The sequence below is a fragment of the Chrysemys picta genome, chromosome 10, assembly GCF_011386835.1.
Source record: "Chrysemys picta bellii isolate R12L10 chromosome 10, ASM1138683v2, whole genome shotgun sequence".
Lineage (NCBI taxonomy): Eukaryota > Metazoa > Chordata > Testudines > Emydidae > Chrysemys > Chrysemys picta.
In genome coordinates this window covers 24,527,705-24,545,437 of record NC_088800.1, presented here as the reverse complement: position 1 = coordinate 24,545,437, position 17,733 = coordinate 24,527,705, and the positions used below count along the sequence as shown (strand labels likewise).

Genomic DNA, 17,733 nt, shown 5'->3' with positions numbered 1-17,733 from the left:
CACACTGAAAGCATGCACTGCACTATATTTTCTGTTTTGTACAATTATGCTAACCATGTAGGAAGATCAGCCTTCAGATATGTGCTACTGTCAGAATAACTTTAATAATCAAGTATGTTCTGTACCAATTATATAACAGTACATGAAATGAGGTCCATCCTTGGTGTAAATCCCCTGATTTCCAATGAGTTATACCAGGGAGGGGATTGGCCCCTGGACCACACTACTGTTCCTAACTCCATGCAGCACTACTGGTAATCTGAAGACATAGAAGAAACAAGTAAAGTGCAGTAAGATAGGTGAAAAGACTGTACCATTAGTTAAAGCTTTTACTACTCATCTCATGTTTAATATGCTCTTTGAAAATAATCTGTTTATACAGTGGTTGCCATTAAGAAGTCAATATTTGCACACATTTAAGTGCAAAGTAAGTAAGGAAAAAGAAAGGAAAAAACATGCTACCTCAATTATCATTGTGCAGTAGCTGTTGGCAAAATCTGACCTTTTAACGACAGCCACTGTATGTTTTGTACCAGGTTAAAAAAAGGGGTGTGTATGTGTGCGTAAATGTCCTGCTCTTGTTCTGAATGTGGAACTCATATCAATATCAAAGGGAGTTCAGGGAATGGAGCCAGGGCAATTCATGGCCCAAAAATTAGAGATTTGGGAGTCTGGAACATAAATTTAACTTGATAAATGGGACTTTCTGTTAATGCTAAATGTAATGGAGTGTATAGGTACATAAGAGATTCAGAGAAACATGCCAACTTTTCACCATAAAAATAACAATTATAGGCCAAATTCTATTACCTTTGTTAGGAATCACATTACACTAGTGATGGCCATAAGTAAACAAGCGGAATTTCTCAACATTTACTGCTACCATTCACTATCATGAACATTCATTACGCAATCTCACTGTACTCAGAGAGAGAGAGAGAAACATACAGTGGTGATTGGCCTATGTAAACAAATTGTTTTCACTCATTTGTAATAGCAATGAGGAGCTGATTTATTTGCATTATTCTGTCATTCAATAAATTATGTTGCCACAAGAAAATAACCTTGTATATTTCACCAACTTGCTGTGCAGTCTCTACATTCTTTATCCTGTTTATTAATGTACAATGATTCATACCAATTATAAATATCTTATACTGCAAAACCCATTACCCAGAAACAATGTATTAACAAGATTCATTACATAGGACCATCTTTGAGTAATAAGTAAAAGTTATCTTCTGCTGCTAAATGTGCTTATGCACATATAAATTATTATGGGTGAAAACTAACTCATTTAAATGGAGGTATTGCTGTATGTTGCATATGATTTGAATCTATATTTTTCAAATACTCAGTTTACAGAGAAATGGATAGTCATTGTAAGAATGCCATTGGTAGTCAACTTCTGTGTAATTTACAGTTTCTGAAATGGAATGCAAAACTCAATCATTTTTCTACTCTCTTTTCCACCAATTATTGCAAAGGAAGTTAAAAACTTGGGTATAGATTTTTCATTGTTTACATTTAGATAGACTTGTCAGAATTCATTTTTTTTTAATAATTTCAATGGATATCAGTGATGTTTGTTTTTAAGCATTTTTTCAATTTTGTTATTGATTTAAATTTTCACAGCTGTGGGAAGTTATGGAGATCAGACAATGCAGAGCTAAGAATAATTATTTAATGACAGTGGACACTGAGATTCAAAAACTTAAAACTTTATAACCATTAAAACACAAATTGTCAGAATCACATGCCAAAGTTCTCAAGTAGCATTTTTCTTACTTCACTTTTAGGTAAATTTTGGTTATCAATGGCAATATTTTTTCATTGGTTTGAGTGTGTACTGTGAAATTAATGTTTACCCACATTTACTGATAAAAAGCTAATCCTTCCATGTCTACATTTAGATAAGTAGGTTGGATAAATATAAAATAATAATTATAACTGAAGTTAGCTACTGTTTTAGTGTGCATTCACCCCACACTTGCCCTGAAGGGGTTAATGTAGACTAAGAAGGGGGCTTATTAACCAGACAGGCCACAGCTGAGGGGAATCAGGGTTTAAATAATCCTCTGAGTGAATAATGAGAGAGCCCAGGTGAGGAGGAACAACTGGGCTATAAAGACAGGAAGTTGGCAGGAGAGATAGGCTGCAGGGAAGCAGTCTGTAGTTATTCACCATAAGAACAGAGGTGTCTTTGGGGCTATAAAAGCAAGTAGCCTAAAGTTACTCCCTGGGAGGATGGAGTTTTGAGGCTGGCAAACCCAGAGAAGGGCGGAGCCAGAAGATTAGGAAAGCATCAGGGAAAAGCAAATAAGGTTCAGCATGGACCAGACTTTGGCTGCTGATTAGAGGGTCCCTGAGCTGGAACCCGGAGTAGAGGGTAGGCCTGCATTCCCGTACTGGCCATTGGGGAAGTGGCACCAGATAGGCAGTGTATGTGAAGACTGCTTGACTCCATTCATAAGAAGATCCTTTGATAACCCAGAAGGGGAGGACATGTGACCTGGCCGGAGGGCTAAGGCATGAACACAGGGCGCTTGCCTAATTGAGAGCCAGAAAGAAGGCGGAGCATGTGGCGAGAGATGGAAAGGAGGTGTCTGACCTGGAATCAGCTAATCCCCAGAGTGACCAGAAGGTGGCGCACTTGGGGTAAGCAGACTCCTGTGACACAACCCGAAAGTGCAGGGTTATAGAAAATCAATCAAATACTGAATAATAGTCTTAAGAGTTTGGAGGGGTATCGCCCAATCACTAAACAATTATGAAAGGCTGAAACCTCGCATAAATCTAAATTTCTGGAAAGATTTAGATCAGAAGGAATCTTCCTCCCCAGCTCTCAGAACTCAGCATGGGCTCTCAGCAGGTCAAACGGTTTCAGCTGGCCAGGCTGTTCTCTTCACATATCAGACCTCTTTGGATCCTCCCATGCCGTTCTTGCTGGGGTGCTCCTGACCCAGTACATAAGATTTAAAGACAACAGATGACTCAGAAGAAAATGCCAGACTTGCTATTGGACACAGTGGAATTTCAGCGAAGGTAGGTATGGAGGCTTGTAGGGTTATGAGTAGGGTCCTACCAAATTCATGGTCCATTTCACAGTCATAGGATTTTTAAAATCCTATATGTCATGATTTCAGCTATATAACTCTGAAATTTTAGGGTACTGTAATTGTAGGAGTTCTGTCCCAAAAAAGAGTGTGTGTGGGGATCACAAGGTTATTGTAGGGGGGTTGCGGTACTGCTAACTTTACTTCTGAGCTGCTGTTGGCGGCACTGCGGCAGTGCTGCCTTCAGAGCTGGGCAGCTGCTGGCCGAGAGCCCAGCTCTGAAGGTAGAGCTGCCACCAGCAGAAGCACAGAAGTAAGGATGGCACAGCGTGGTATTTCCACCCTAACTTCTGTGCTGCTGCTGGCAAGGTGCTGCCCTCAGTCAGCAGCCACCACTTTCCGGCTGCCCAGCTCTGAAGGCAGCAGTGCAGAAGTAATGGTGGAATGGCATGGTATTGCCACCCTTACTTCTGTTCTGTTGCTAGCGGGGTGCTGCCTTTCAGAGCTGGGTGCCCGGCCAACAGCCACCACTCTCCGACCACCCAGCTCTGAAGGCAGCGCAGAAATAAGGTTGGCAATATTATGACCCACCCTAAAATAACCTTGTGACCCCCCTGCAGCTCCCTTTTGGGTCAGGACTCCTGATTTGAGAAACACTGGTCTCTTCTGTGAAATCCTGTATTGTATAGGGCAAGAGCACATAAAAGACCAGATTTCATGGTCCGTGATGTGTTTTTCATGGCCATTAATTTGATAAGGCCCTAATTATGAGGAATGGGATGGAAAGTGGGGCACAAAAGGAAGCAGTCATCAGGATAATGGGAAGTTACTCAATCAAGATTCAAAGGCTCAGCCACATATCTGGTTGTATTCATAGGGGAACAAGATTTGGGTGAGATGGGGTAAGGAAAAGATAATCCAGTACAAGTGAGTAAAGGTCTAAGTGGGTTGAGCAGAGAGGGAGGGTGACAGATTAGTCAATGATGTGACCAGTTTAAAGAAGAGGAAAGGATGAAGAAAACCTCAGAATGCCTGGATTATGTTTACTGAACATGGAAACTGGGTAAAATTTAATTAAACCACTAAACAATTAAGTGATTACTAATGCCTAACAAACTCAGGAAAAGCAAGAATACTGTGATTTAAAGCCAACAATCCAGTATCCTGATGTTGTGGGGATTACAATCCTATCATACATGCTGCCATAACGTCAGTAAACACTGAAAAGTGAGTTTAAGACAAAGGGACAACCTTACATGGTCTCTTGCTTTCCTGGGTTTAAGGCAGAACCTTAAATGTATTTTACAATAGCTTTTATGTTTACTTTCTGTGTGCAGTGTCATTGTAGCTGCCATAAAATATTCAGCATTAGCAATATGTACCACACATATGGTATCTGAGATATCATAGAACTATCATGTACTATGGAAAATAATGGTCATATCCCTGATGCTACAAGTGTGATAAATGTTGGTAAAAGCTAATCTGTTAAGGGCAATGAAGTCTTATAAAGAGAAGGGGGGAAAACCCAATAGAGGTGTTATAATGGCACAATCTTCCTGAAGTTTAAGAATGTGAATGTAAGTATTAATTTTTCCTATTTACATTGCAAAGGCTTGAAATCCTTTTGCAAGGATGGTATGTGGTATTTATTCTCCTTGTTGATATGCTCACCTATATGTTAAGGCTCTGAGCATATGGTTATAATATGAACTAGTATTTTTTACTATGTAATATCTCCATAGTCTGCCCGGTATTCCTTTGGATCCTGCCAATTCATGCTGGTGGGAATTTGCTGTGGGCTCCAAGGTGGAAAGCTGTTTTGGGGTTGAACAAAGAAAGCAGCAGTTCAAACATCCCACAACTCCACCTATGCTACTGGGTCTGGAGATGCCTGATAAAATCCCAAAAGTGGGCAGGGTTTTTGTACAGAAGGGAAAAGGGCCAGATGGTTTGGGAGATGTATTGACTGATTCAATGAATCTCCTGGGTATTCTCCACTGGTCAGACTCTTAGGCTTGGTCTACACTAAACCCCCAAATCGAACTAAGGTACGTAACTTCAGCTACGTGAATAACGTAGCTGAAGTCAACGTACCTTAGTTTGAACTTACCGCCGTCCAGACCCGGCAGGCAGGCTCCCCCGTCGACTCCGCGTACTCCTCTCGGCGAGCAGGATTACCGGAGTCAACGGGGAGCACTTCTGAGTTCGATTTATCGCGTCCAGACTAGACGCGATAAATCGAACCCAGAAGTTCGATTGCCTGCCGCCGAACCAGCGCGGTAAGTATAGACAAGCCCTTATAGATGGCATTTAAAGCAGGGTTTCTCATGTGGGACTAACTCTCCTGCCTCAGGAATGAAAATCTCCTTGGGTACAGCTGTTCTCACAGGTGGCAGGATAGTATAATTTGCACCCCCTGAATCTGCAGCATTGAACCTAGCTCCATATTTTTATTATGCTTAAACATGCTCTTCCATCTTACTGTAGTTTTGCAGAGTTAAGAACATTGGTACTATAATATGCACTAATTAGCTTCAATGGAATCCTAATAGTAAAAGAAAACAATTATGATGTAAATGTAAATACAGATAATCCCATTGAAATCAGAGGTTTTGAGCAGCGGTATTCCATTCACACTGCATCGTGTCTTTCATGTAAGATATAATGTGAGTGAAGCTGCTAAGATTTAAATTAAAATTTAAATTCCTACTGACGTCTATGGGATTTGAGGTAATCTAAAAGTTCATGGAATGTGCTGAAATCATAGAAGATCAGGGTTGGAAGGGACGTCAGGAGGTCATCTAGTCCAACCCCCTGCTCAAAGCAGGACCAATCCCCAGACAGATTTTTGCCCCCGATCCCTAAATGGCCCCCTCACGGATTGAACTCACAACCCTGGGTTTAGCAGGCCAATGCTCAAACCATTGAGCTATCCCATCCCAAAAAGCAGCATTAGGAAAAATCTTTTATAGAGAATAGTCACTCTTCAGAATTTCAAAAAACAAGTTGGCAATTTCAGCTGACTTTTAGGAACATGTGTCTAGCACTGTTGGAATAATTGCCTGATGAGCCTTTAAACATTTTTCATTGAAGTGAGACCCTTTAAGATAGGAAGCAAAAAAATAAATTTTTGAGACTCAGAACTAATATTAGATGCAAGAATTTCCCCCAGATAAAACTGTATCTAAATTGAGAATGTATTTCTGAATGTCGAGTCTGTACAAATTATACAGTTGAAATTACTGAATCAATCAAAACAAGGATTAGCATGGAAACATACCACTAAATATGGCATAGTTAATGTCACTATAGTCAGTATAAATATTTGACTAATGCTAAAGGGGGAAGTTTCACTAACCCTGTCATTTGTGATGTACTTTAAATGAGCAACCATGAGGCCACAAACTGCAGGCAAGGACTCTGTCAGGACAATGGGAAGTACATGAAAGTCAACAGTAAACTGAGGCAACGTCTGTGAGGCAAAATTTTCAAATGCAGTCATTGGATCTGAGTATCTCCATTTTTAGATGCCTAAACAGGCAAGATTTTTGAAGGGCCTGAGCATCCACAGCTTCCACTAACTTCCATTCCCAAAACCGAGTTTGGATTCCCAAAAATGAAGGTGTCCAATATCAGCACATGCTTTTGAAAATTTAGGCCACAGGCCCAACCCTGCTCCCACTGGAGGCAATGGAAAAACTCCTATTGAGTTCAGTCAAGTCCTAATATGTTAAGAAACAGGACAAATTACATTCTTCTTTAGTGCTGGACTTCGTTAATAAAAAAAATACCTCTGAGTACCTATTTGACGTTTGGATTCATGTTCTTTGTAGTACTAAGGCAATTAACATGAAACATCAGCTGTAGAGGGTAAACCGTTCAATAAATGTTTCCATGGTTGTTTGATACTACCCCTCTGTTAAGCAAACAGTGAACAAATATTTCTGGCCTCAGGGATTCTGGCTCTTTTCATTCATTCACTCTTCTTGTGTGCAATAATATCTTTGGTAGCTTATTTGTTCATATACTGTGTATTTCACAGCAAGCTTTCTTGTGGAAGGTGTGCTGAAGTATTCTTAAATGTTCAGATAAAACCCAAATATAAACACACAGCCATCAGTATAAACATCCTGCCAAAGCTATCACATATACTTCATTCATGCAACAGAAAACAACTGAAGATGTTAACATACTATACTATTTTGATCTGTTGTGACTCAGAGGACACAAGCAATATCAAACACTCTGCTCTTTGACCAGCTCACATAAAATTCAGTCATCTGATTTAAAAATTAACTCTTATTTTTACACTTGCATTGCGAATCTACACTTAAGAGCTATATATTCAGCTATAACTGAAAAGAAGAGGGAGATTTTTTTTCAAAGGCACACAAGTCAGTTAAGTGCCTAAGTTCCAATGACAGTCAATGGCAGTTGGGTGCCTAATGGAGCTAGTCAAACTTTTTGTTTTGATGGAACAGTTTTCTGTTGGAAAATGTAGCTTCATCGAAAATTAAACATTTAGTTTGACCATGTTAATTCTGGCAAAATTTGATTCATTTAGACTTTCTTGTTTTTTGATTAAGTGGACAGGTTTCATTGTGATGATGTCAATCTTTCATTTTGTCTATCATTTCATTTTGATTTACATTATACTATTACTTTTAAGTGTATTTATATATTGCTTTATATTGAATTAATATTCTATATTTTAATATTGTCAACAAGTTTCTATCTTATTCAAACAATGTTTTAACAATATCGTAATGAAATTTGACATTTTCAGAATGAAACAATTTAACATTCTCTAAATCAATGTGAACAAATTGAAATGTTCTTTTTGAAAATTTCTATTTTATTTATTTTTGCATATTCATTTCCCTAGGAGTATGTAGGGCTCTGGTAATCCATCAATTCTGGAATAAAATATAATTGCAACTTCATTGAAAAAAAGGGAGAACTCTGCCACTAGATAACTGGATATTTGTTGGGAGTCTCAGCCTCTTGTGTTCCTAGGCTCAGCAGTGCTATTAATGGATGGTTATGATTTGCAGAGATATTCATTACAATCTATTTTTGTGGGGCTTTTTTGTTCCATTCTGATTTGAATTTTGGCTTTAATGACCCCAACAACTCAAAGTGAAATTCTTTCAGTTACACTTTTTCCTAGCTTAGGTACCAAACTTCTAAATCAGATTCACTTAGGCTGGATTGAAGAAACTCTCCCAAAGGCTCACTGAAAAACCTGCAAACCATTCAGCCAATCTGGCTATGGCTATGTCTACACCATGGACCTTACAGCGGCACAGTTGTACTGTTATGGCTATGCCGCTGTAAGGTCTCCTGTGTAGCCGCTCTATGCTGGCGGGAGAGAGCTCTCCTGCTGGCATAATTAAACCAGCCCCAATGAGTGGTGGTAACTATGTTGGCAGGAGAGCGTCTCCTGCTCACATAGAGCTGTGCACACCAGAACTTCTGTTGAGGAAACTTATGTCGGTTGGGGGGGTGTTTTTTTCAGACTCCTGACTGACAAAAGTTTTACCAACAAACATTCTATTGTAGACAGACTAAAGTTTAATGTTTATAATGAAATCTCTGTACAGGTCTAGATGTGAACTAGTCACTGCTAGAATTATCATTGCCCCTTGATAGAAAGAGAAACCTTCATCCTTTGTTACATTGGTACAAATCCATGTAGGGTGCATTGCTGATGGAGACACTCATGCTAAGAAGAAGACATCAATGTGACCATTGTCTTTCAGTATACTAGTACTGTGCTGTTCCTAACACTTTCCAAGACACAAAATACTTTAACAAGGAAACCTAAAATGTCCTTTTTTTTTTCTTTTTACAGATTGATATAATGTGCATATAAAATGACAGACCCCTGCCCCAGTACCTTTTTATTGTTTGATTTTATGCAGTTGTTCCCTTATATAAATAAATTAGAAAAAGGAAATGGCCATTCTAATATTCCATCCATATCTCAATTCTCTATCACAGCGGGCCGAGGGACGTACTGGCCGCCGCTTCCAGCAGCTCCCATTGGCCTGGAGCAGCGAACCGCGGCCAGTGGGAGCCGCAATTGCCTGGACCTGCGGACACGGCAGGTAAACAAACCGGCCCGGCCCACCAGGGGCTTTCCCTACACAAGCGGCATCCCAAGTTTGGGAAACACTGGTCTATCACAAACACACATGAGTCTGAATCACTTTGTACCACTGTAGAACTGTTTGTTTTTTCTACACTTTGTTCATATAAGGGGCCAGGAGAAAAGAAACTCCATTGGAAGGAATGATTTGGATCTGCTGGATGCCAGGGCTATCCCTATTCAGACCTGTGTTTTGGCACCAGATCCTAGGCCCCTTGGACTCCCAGGTTCTATGGCAGCAAGGCTTCAACTATGCCATGCTCCCAGGGAATTTGCTGCTTGCTCCTGATCCTGGGAATCCTATCTAAGGTGGTGTAGTGAGGCGATGACTCACCACTGCGGCGCCTCCTGCTGGTTGTGCAGGCAATTAGCTCGTCCAACCTTGGAGCGCCCTCTGTTGGCCGGTGTCTCACCTGTTGCTGGCCCCCGTGTCCCTCCCGGACCCCAGTGCCCTTTCTCTCGGGGTTCTGCCCCCTGCACCCTGCAGTCTCGCTGGGTCTCCCCTCCCCGGGGAACCCCCAACCTCCATAACCCCACCTTGCTTCAGTCTTTGGCTACTGCCAGTCACCATCTAGCCCCCGCTCACTGGGGTGGACTGCAGTATAATTGCCACTCATCATCCGCAAGGAGGGTTTGAACCTGCTGCCTCTGCCTACCCTGGGGCTTCCCTCTGCAACCCCGGTACCTTTTCTGGCCTTTAGCAAGGCTGCAGCCTGGGGGTTTTCCAAGCCGCAGCTCCCCAGCTCCTCTGGCCTTTCCCCAGCCCTTAGGGTGACCAGATCACCAAAGACAAATATCGGGACGCGGGGGGGGTGGCGGGGGGCGGGGCCAAAAAAAAAAAAAACCTTCCTCCGCAAGTGCTGGAGGGAGGCCCGGGGCCGGGGTGAGTAAGAGTCCGGCCTGGCCCCGAGCAGGCAGGACTCAGTCGGGCGGTAGGGAGAGGAGGGGGGCGACCCGCGGGGCCAGGAGGCGGCTGTTCTCCCCCCCGGGCAGCGGGACTCGGGAGCAGGGGGAGGAAGCGGCCATGGCGCTTGGCGCCCGCGGCTCTGGCGCCCCCGAACCCCCCGAGCCGGGGCCTGCTGCGGGGACCCAGCAGCGCGCACGCTGCACCCAGCCCCTGGCCAGCGTCTGGGCTGCTGCCCAGCTGGTGCTATCGCGCGGCGGCCCCGGAGTGGGGGCAGCAGGCCCCAGCCCCCCCGTCCCGCAGGGGAACGAACGGGGCTGGGCTGCCGATGCCTCCGCCCCGGGGCCACCGCGCGATAGCACCAGCTGGGCAGCCCAGACGTGCCTAGCCAGGGGCTGGGCCCAGCGTACGCGCTGCTGCAGGCCCCGGCTCGGGGGGTTCGGGGGCACCAGAGCCGCCGAGCGCCATGGCCGCTTCCTCCCCCGTCGCCTGGCCCCGCGGGTCGCCCCCCTCCTCTCCCAACCACCCGAGTCCTGCCTGCACTGGGCCAGGCCGGACTGTTACTCACCCCGGCCCCGCGCTGCCTCTGAGTCTCCCGGGCCTCCCTCCAGCGCTTGCGGAGGGAGGGGGAATGGTGAGCCCGGGGAGGAGGCGGGGATTCGGGGAGGGAGCCAATCGGGGGAGGAGGGGGCGGAGTCGGGGCAGGGGGGGGGGGGGGCGCGAGCACTTCCGGGCTCGAGGCTGGGGCATTTCCTTGTTTGTCCGGTTGTCCCGACCGCACGTCGGTCGGGACGCGGGACAAACAAGGAAATATCGGGACGGTCCCGATAAAATCGGGACGTCTGGTCACCCTACCAGCCCTGCTCCAGTCTAGGCCCATCCCTCTCAACAGCTAGAGAGAGACTCTTAGCTCCAGCCTAGCAGCCCTTTTATAGGGCCAACTGCGACCTGATTGAGGTGTGGCTCCAGCTGAGGCTGCTTCCCCAATCAGCCTTTCCCCAGCCACAGGCCTCTCCAGGGCTGGTTTTAACCCCTCCGGGCAAGAGTGGGGTTACTGCCCCGCTACAGGTCGGTTCCACAGAATGGAAAAATTAAGGACTCCTGAGATGGGTGGAGTCTCTATGGGCAGGTGGCGGGATGCTGTGCATAGTCAGAGCCGACAGCCCTCTCCCCATATGAATCTCCTATCCAATGGGAAACAATCACCATCTTCAATCATCACAGAAATTTCTGCCAGGTAATCTTCTTTAGCAGTAACTGCTAAAGTTAACTTTATTATTTGTTTATTTGCTACATAGAATCAACTTTTATTTCTGTTAGTGAATCGTAGTAAAAAAATAACATTGCCTTTCAATTCTCAGGTACATGCTCCTGGGGCTTTTTCTTCCAAAGAAGAAACACCTAAAATGCTTGGTTTGGGGATTTAGACTAGATGTTTCGTTTTGGCATCCTTCCCTTTCTGGGATACTTTATATACTAGTCGAAAAAAAAAATAGGGCTGCTCTAGAATGGAAACTTACATCAATTTTTCACATCCCTGAGAGAGAGAGAGCTGTGTCATTCTAGCCCCCGGTGCACACAGTGCTAGGTCGACAGAAGAATTCTTCTGTCGACCTAGCTACTGCCTCTCGGGGAGATAGATTAACTACAACAATAGGAGATCCTCTTCTGTTGCTGTAGTGAGTGTCTACACTGAAGTGTTACAGCTGTGCTGCTGTAGCATTTTAAGTTTAGATGTAGCCTTAGTTACTTAAAACTCCATTTTGTTTTCCCTTCTATGCAACTTTCCTTTCCTCCTCCTTTTCTCTCTCGGTGAACTGTAATTTATCATCTTTCCTCCATTAAAGATCAAAGGTTGAAGAACAAGCACAAAATGAAGCACCAAGAAGGATATTAAATAATTACTCAAAAAGAAAACCCAGTCTAATGAAGAGGTGAAGAAGACTAAAGAAAAAAAAATGGAGGGAGTAAAACTTTGTGAAGCAAATTAATCAAGAAAACCAGGAAACTGAAAGCACCCACTACACTTAATGTGGTGACAAATACTACCCCAAGTTCCAATATAGAAAGACAAAGTTGAAATCTCTCAGCAAAATCAGCTTAAGCAAGACTCATGATTGCAAATCCTGTTAAAATGTGCCATGATCAACAATCTGATGGTATAATTCTGGTTCATTCAATAGCTTCAAGCAAGGCTGTCCTTCAATTTTTCAAATAAGCTGGCAGTCTTTCTAATATGGGTCTGTCCTCCACCTGCCACCTTGGATCATCTCCGGTAAACAAACACATCCATTCTCTCTGGTAATGCTGTGAAACAGAGTGGTAGTTATACTGTGCGGGCCCATGTAGAGACCAATCCTGCTTTAGTGGGAACAGGATTGGGCCCTTTGAATTGCTGTGATATATATACACTATATTATATGAAACTGTGCAAAAGCTAAGATGATGATAATCATTTTGTCTGTCTGATTCAGCATCCAAAAATAAAGTATTTTGTGTTAGACATACAAAATACTACACCAAATAACATTCAGGATTATGCATCCTACTGATATAGCTGCCTTTAATGAGAGTGACCTATGGTATAAGCTAGACTAATGGCCCAAAGGGGGGAAATAGGATGCAACAATCAATTCTGGCAATGAGCTGAAGGCCATGTACAGACAACTGGAATTGCCCATAGGTACAAGAAAATTAAATCAGTTGAAATGTGCACAGATGTCGAGGCCAGCTAGATGCTTGTTATAGCTCTGGTACTCTAACAGTGGGAGCAATAATCAGCATGAAATGTTTGAAGAACTGATTATTCAACAAAAAAGAAAAATGCCAAAAGAATAAAATAAAAACATATCAGGAGTAAATATCTAACTTAGCTATACTTCAGAGAAATGAAAATAGAATGATCACACTTTATCAAAAATAGACTCGTCTGATTTCGACGTTTGTGCTTGACAGGCAAATCGAAATGGGATCTTAAAATATATATCTACAGGAGTGCCACATTGTCTTGAAATGTGGTGTACCTCATGGGGGTATGAGGTTCAGTCACTGATCCAAATGTGGGGCCTTTTGCCCTAGGCGTTCTCAAGATACAGCCACCCCCAAAACAGCTTTTCTTAAAGTTGACGTGTTTTGGCAACGTTTTTCTGCACAAAGACAAAGATCAAACCAGGGCTGAGATCACCACAACCAGGGTCTCAGATACCCAAGGGTCACCCCAACAGAGTGCAACTCACCCACGAGCCCTTTGAGGGAAATCCCATTACAACGTTATTAGCTCGTTGGCTAATTAGCCAAGGAGTTCGGTTCTCCAGTTTGGCGCATGCCAAAGAGATTACACTGCGCAGGTGCAGAGAGAGTCACTCTAAGGGGTTGAAAACTAGCTATGAGTCACAGGTCCTGAATAGCTTAAGGGGGAATGTTACAGCCATTGAGCCCAAGCAACAAGGAGGCACTGTGAATTAAATCCCAACTCTAGGCAGAAATCTGAAATAACAATTAAAAAAAAAAGAGACCTCTTGCTACAATCTGCCTCTGTCAAAGTTTTGTTTGTTTATTTATTTTGGTGAAATGGAATCTGAATACAGAAGAATAACCAGAAGGCAAGGAAACTATTTTTTGAAAAGCAAATAAATATCACATATACAAATGCTCACTGGGAGGGGAAGTGATTTTTTTCTTTTTTTAGTAATTTACATTTTGTCTGATTGCATACTTGTGGTTCCAAGTAAGGTGTGTGGTTGACTGGTCAGTTCATAACTCTGGTGTTCTTACCTATGAGGTTCTACATATCAGACATTCTCTCTCTTTCTCATATATTGAGGCCTTGTCTACGCAAGGAAGTACATCATATTAACTATAGGTGTGATTTTAAACTGCTTTAGTTTAATCGGTTCAAAAGCTTGTGTGGGCACTTTTTATTTGCTTTAACACAGATTTATTTCAGTTTAATTTAAGACAAATAGGAATTGCTTTAAGCTAAACGCCAACTAGGCACTCAAACTGAAATAATGTCCACAGGAGAGTTTTCATTGGTTTGATTAAATTTGTTTAAAATTATTTAAATTAAACCTATGCAACTTACTCATGGCCTGAGAGCTGGCTGTGTTGGCACTAGATGGATAATGAGCAAAAAGCAGTAAAGACTTGTTTTTGACCCCAGTGCACACTGATATCATGCAGAGTATACTTTGGGAGGATATCTATTGGGTAAGAGGGTACCATTTCACATAATCATGTTTTCTTGCATGGTCAGTCAGATGATCTTTTGGCATTTTTCACTGGACTCGAAACATAAAATTACATAGTTTAAAATTAAAAGGACAAAGAGTGAGAACTTCATTGCTTACTCATTTTTCAGTGAGGCAGAGCTCTTAACTAGTGTCATATAACACCAGAAGAAGCAGAAGCATCAAGCTTCAGAGATGCACCAATGAATTTAAAGTTGTCAGACCTACCTGATCATTGAATGTATAGTCACAAAGTCAGACCAGATTCAGGAGTCACATCACAAGATGACTGCATTCCTTTATTTTTAGTGAATATTAAGATGAAGAATGGCACTGTCAGAAAATCTGACACTGTTCTTTCATCTCTCCTGTTTTCAGTAGCAATGACAACTTTTGCATATTTAACCAAAATATCCTACTAGAAATAAATATAAAAGCAAGGTATTATTAAACTATAACAGGGATCCCCATTACAATGTCATATTTCCTGTAGGGTAACTGTCATAACTATAAAGAGAAGGGTAACAGCCCTCCTGTGTACAATACTATAAAATCCCTCCTGGCCAGAGACTCCAAAATCCTTTTACCTGTAAAGGGTTAAGAAGCTCAGGTAACCTAGTTGACACCTGACCCAAAGGACCAATAAGGGGACAAGATACTTTCAAATCTTGGTGGGGGGAAGGCTTTTGTTTGTGCTCTTTGTTTTGGGGGGAGTTCACTCTTGGGACTAAGAGGGACCAGACATCAATCCATGCTCTCCAAATCTTTCTGAACAAATCTCTCATATTTCAAACTTGTAAGTACAGCCAGGCAAGGCGTGTTAGTTTTATCTTTGTTTTCTCAACTTGTAAATGTACCTTTTGCTAGGGTGTTTACCTCTTTTTGCTGTAACTTTGAACCTAAGGCTAGAGGGGGGTCCTCTGGGCTCTTTAAGTTTGATTACCCTGTAAAGTTATTTTTCATCCTGATTTTACAGAGATGATTTTGAACTTTCTTTAATTAAAAGCCTTTTTTAATAACCTGATTGACTTTTCCTTGTTTTTAGATCCAAGGGGATTGGATCTAGATCCATCAGGAGTTGGTGGGAGAAAGGAGCCCGGAGGATGGTTAATTTCTCCTTGTTTTAAGATCCAAGGGGTTGGATTTGTGTTCACCAGGGAGTTGGTGAAAGAGTCTCTCAAGGCTACCCAGGGAAGTGAGTTAGCCCATTGGGAGTGGTGGCAGTGGACCAGATCTAAGCTGGTAGTTAAGCTTAGAAGTTTTCATGCAGGCCCCCACATCTGTACCCTAAAGTTCAGAGTGGGGAAGGAGCCTTGATAGTAACACTGGGATTTAGATACATAATCTGATCTGTTTAAAAAATAAAATGGAAATCATAGTTGCACATAGGTAATTCAGGGCCAGTTTTTGTGCAAATCACTTCACATCTCTGTTTTCTCATCTGTAAAATGGGGATAATGATACTTACCTCATTTATAAAGTGCTTTGAGACCTACTGATGACCAGCACCAAATTACTATTATTATGTATTTGCCCTTGAAAGACAGACTTTGATTAAGCTCTTTGTAATTAATGTGTTCACTTTTGCCAATATTTGGGAACACCTCAGAAATAACATCTCCTGCATTGCTATTGACTGTCTATTATTTCTAGAACTTATAAGATAGATTGTGCATGAGGCTCCTCCCCACCCTCTGCAAGGATTTCCAGTTATAGATATCCAGCTGTATTACAGCAAACAAAATATGTTTAACAAATACCATCTTTCCTACATTGCCGAAAAATAGAAACCTCATGCAGAGAGTATGTTACACCAAGACTATTGATTGGTTTCCAAATAAAATTTGAAGTATTGGTTTTGACCTAGAAAGATCTAAATGATTTAGGCCTGGACCATCAGAGAAAACAACTCTCCTTCTCCAGCTCCACCTGTAATCAATGGTGGATTCAAGTTAGTATTCCTTTAATACAAAAGAAAGTTGGCTGATGGCAGGGAGTTCTCTATAGTGGCAGGGGAGGGGAATGGTCCCTGACTCTAGAATTCTCTTCTCTCATTGATGCAAAAAAGCCTGGGTTTCTTCATTCACAGTGCATACTACAAAGCTCATCTTTTTTTAAAGGACTTAGAAGGGATGGGATGAGGATATTATAATTGTTATCTTTGGGCCAGATTTGGCCACCCTTACATTGAGTATACCTCACTGCACTAGTAGCTCTGTTCATTTCATTTAACTTTCACAGAGTAAGGTACTACTTGGTGCAAGTAAGGGTGGTAGGAGCTGGTCCTTTGCGGAATTCTTAATTACTAGAAGACAGTTGAGTTTACAGTTGTATAGTGTTTTGAATGTCAATGATAATTTGCTTAGTGAAATGTATTTTGTTGGTAATTTTCATGTTTTGCACAAGTGCCTAGGGTCCAGAAAGGCAATTTTAAAAAACAGGTAAGTAAACCTGTGGAATTCCATATATTAAATAAAAATGAAAACTAAATAACCTGATAGTTTCCTGTTCCAATACAGCGACGATTTACGTACTTTGCATACAAACATGAGAGCTCAGACTGAATGAGCATTTTAAAAGTTTCAAGTTACCCATTCCATTTATTTTACAATAGGCAAATTTCCCAGAAAAGAGTGAATATTACTAAATTAGATCTTAGTTAATGCCTTAAGTCACTTATCTATCTGCTATGTTTAATGTTGGGATAGAGCTGCTCCCTCTATACTTTCCCCAGGGAATGTCTACAAATAGGCTTTTTGGCCAAACATTTCCCACTGTTCCTACCACTGGGTCAGCTTAATTGGTGATAGAAAACGTGGGAGATCTAGTATTGACAAAGCTTCAGACAGGCATTTTTTTTGCACCATTTCATCTAACCCAGGTCAGAGCAGGTCTACAGGACAGAATGAAATTCTAGCCTTATTAAAGTCAATGGCAAAACTTCCACTGACTTCAATGGAGCCAGGATTTCACCCATAGTACTTAATAGCCCTGGCACCTTATTTGTATTGTTGCTAGCACTAGAGGAGTCAAACCAATGGCAGCATTGGTGGGAAATTTTAGAGTAGATAAGGCCCATGAGGTGCTGAAAACAGCTGTCTCAGTGGAGTGGAGATCAACCAATTCAATGCCCATTGTAACAAATATCACTAGATACCTCAGCCTGGTCAACATTAGGTGCTGACTCAGTGGATCCCACCCGTATCAGTGATACTACCATTTACAATGTTGGTATGAAGGCAAGCAGGCTGATGCACTCTGCTTGAAATCCAATATCCTACAGAGTGGTGCCTGTAGTGACACAGACTGCATTTAAACTGACACAAAACTGTGGAACTAGAGCAATCAAAAACAATTGGAAAATTATCATCTTTAATAGAATGTCCAATT

At 42.1% G+C, this 17,733-nt stretch overlaps 1 protein-coding gene and 1 long non-coding RNA gene across 2 annotated transcripts in view; one reads left to right on the top strand and one right to left on the bottom strand.

The window, feature by feature from the left end:
- The window catches only part of UNC13C (unc-13 homolog C), a 402,369-nt gene that overhangs the window by 137,763 nt on the left and 246,873 nt on the right, over positions 1-17,733 (bottom strand). The gene's annotated exons all lie outside the window — the stretch shown is intronic.
- LOC135973730 (uncharacterized) lies at positions 2,167-17,571 on the top strand. The gene is made up of 4 exons (XR_010590714.1): positions 2,167-3,045; positions 9,063-9,169; positions 11,962-13,131; positions 17,225-17,571. It is a non-coding gene; the product is annotated as an uncharacterized LOC135973730 (long non-coding RNA).